This window comes from Octopus bimaculoides, chromosome 14, assembly GCF_001194135.2.
Source record: "Octopus bimaculoides isolate UCB-OBI-ISO-001 chromosome 14, ASM119413v2, whole genome shotgun sequence".
Lineage (NCBI taxonomy): Eukaryota > Metazoa > Mollusca > Cephalopoda > Octopoda > Octopodidae > Octopus > Octopus bimaculoides.
The window spans coordinates 17,760,069-17,762,884 of NC_068994.1; the positions used below are offsets into that span (position 1 = coordinate 17,760,069).

Genomic DNA, 2,816 nt, shown 5'->3' on the forward strand with positions numbered 1-2,816 from the left:
TATATATATATATATATATAATATATATATAATATATATATATACACATACATACATACATACATACATACACACACACACACACGTATGTATGTATGTGTATATATATATATATATCTTATTAATGTTTATGTTGTATAATTTTTTTAAAAAACACATTAAAATTAAATCCGAAGTTTTTCTAATGATAATTATCGAAGTCTTGATTTCTTTTTTGTAAGAACATCTTTAAACAGGTGTATTGCGGGTATTTCTGAATAATGTAGAAATACAAATTGAAGTAATCAAGTTTGACATTAAGCACTTTATTTTCAAGTTTAATGGTTTAATGCTATTCCCACTTCTAGTTGAAAGCATATGTTAGTTTCTCAAAGAGTATAACTATGTGTAAATTATATATGTATATCAATAGATATGTTAAAAAAAAAAACATGCACATGCTCACCCACATAATTAGAGGGAAATATTATACAGAAATATAGTGTTGATAGGGGGCCCAGGTTATTAAATTGATATCTCACAACATTTGTCCCATATTCTAATATGACTGTATGTGATATAAATATGTATTGTGAAATCAGAATTTACAGCAATTATTTTCTTGTGTTTTTGAAGAGGAAGCAGGAATCTGTGCTTCTATTTTACCTGTCTGTTGGGAATTGCTATCAAACCCAACAATATTTTTATGCTTGATGTTGTTTATGATGGGGAACCACTTCAGTCTATCTTTCTGTAAAGGAAGCATGTACGCAATTCCAAGAGTCATCTTTTACTCAATAATGAAAAAAACAGACAGGAATTATAAATTTATGCATTGCTTCAGCTTTAAGATGTTTTATGACTTATTCATCAATTTGGTAGAGAACTTTCCTAGAAGTTTTAACCACTGGGTATTAAGTTGGAAATTAATCATTACAGTGTGATTAATTAGGAATTATCTCCACCTTATTTTAGATTTAGTTCTTTCTAAGCTGTTTAATTAGCCTCTTTACGTATAATCAGGGTCTTATCTGCTGCATAAATATTTATCTAAGCATTTTCATTGTTTAACAGCACATGTTCATAATAAGAAAGATTTGTTCTGAATATATTGAAGTATTTCTGCTTTGGATATGAAATATAGAATAAAATGGGTTTCACATTAGTTGTTGTAAAGTAGAGTGTCAACTCATAGATGTATGACAAAGTCTTTTATACTGTTAACTCTAAAGAAAAGTACAAGACATTTTTAATTATTATTTTACAGCCAATTTCTCCATGTTTGTGTAAGCGGGATGGTTTTTGTTGTTGGAGTGACTTTTTACAGTTAGATACCTTTGCTACTACTAACCAATCAACTGCAAACGTCAGCTGATACGTTTGATGTGTAACTAATCTCTCAGCTAACTTGTACAGGTTAATATTAACCCTTTAGCGTTTAAACCAGCCATATCTGGCTCAAATGTTTTATATCCAAACTGGCCAGATCTAGCTTCTCACACCTGTCTTACAATTTTATTCTAAAAAATAAACAATCAAATCATCAAAATGTTGAAGCTCTAAGATAATGCATGATTAATTCCAAACAATGTGAATAGATAATCATTACATTTGACAGGATAATCTGAATGCTAAAGGGTTAAACCTCCAATAGATCAAACTATCAAACTCAATTTCCCTCCAGCCTGTGTTGATCATTCCATACTCAATATCAACATCTCACTGTTGTGCAGCACCGTATGTTTTACCTGTAATGCAGTGTCTTTTGCATGAAGAGAGGAATTCTTTGTTGCCAACAGAAGCAATAACTACATAATCTTTTCTTCTCCCTTTACTCACCCAAAGTAGTGTGATTTTGTTACGTTCATCCTCTGTGCTCATTAATTTACCTGGGTAAGAACTGTGTTTAAGGAGTGTCTGAGAGGTTTGTGATTTTTCATTGCATGGGTGTGCTCCTACTACTACTAACTTCTAATGTACACATATTACATCTGAAGTTATGGTTCTTTTATAAGCCTATCAATTATCTCTACTCTTGCCATTGTGTTTCTATTTATTTTTGCCATATCAGGCAAAGCCCCCTTCCAGATAAGTCTTGTTCATTGTTTTCTCTCTTAACGATTAACCATTTAAGGATTTGAACTCTTTTGTTTGGAACATTTTTCTCTAACTCTTTAATTTATATAAGTCCTAAAAGAATTGGTTTAACATGTTGCAACTTCATTAACTTGAATTAGAAAATGGTAGTTTGAATGCTAAATTCTTCACTAAATTCATTGCAGACCCTAAACTTGCTACAGGATGTAGGGTGGGGTGGGGCATAATGGGTCAATTTTTTTCCAAAGTTTTTTTAAAATGTCAAATAAAAGCCAAAATGTAATAGTTAACATGGATTTATAATCTCAAAAAGTGTATCATGATTATGAGGCAATTTTGAATACTCATCATAAATACATAGTTATATTTGAAATATAGTAAAAACCTGAAATTTCAATATTTGGTGGGGCATAATGGGTTATCCACATATAGAATGAAATGCAGAGTAGTATTTGGATAAAAATATGACAAATATGCAGGAGTGGCTGTGTGGTATGTAGCTTGCTTACCAACCACATGGTTCTGGGTTCAATCCCACTGCGTGACACCTTGGACAAGTGTCTTCTACTATAGCATTGGGCCGACTAAAGCCTTGTGAGTGGATTTGGTAGATGGAAACTGAAAGAAGCCCATCGTATATATATATATATATGTATGTGTGTTTGTGTATCTGTGTTTGTCCCCCCACCATCGCTTGACAACCGATGCTGGTGTGTTTACGTCCCTGTAACTTAGCGGTT

At 31.9% G+C, this 2,816-nt stretch overlaps 1 protein-coding gene across 1 annotated transcript in view; it reads left to right on the forward strand.

Annotated features, from left to right (window-relative positions):
- The window catches only part of LOC106880658 (histone-lysine N-trimethyltransferase SMYD5), a 34,717-nt gene that overhangs the window by 7,665 nt on the left and 24,236 nt on the right, over positions 1–2,816 (forward strand). The window lies entirely within an intron of this gene.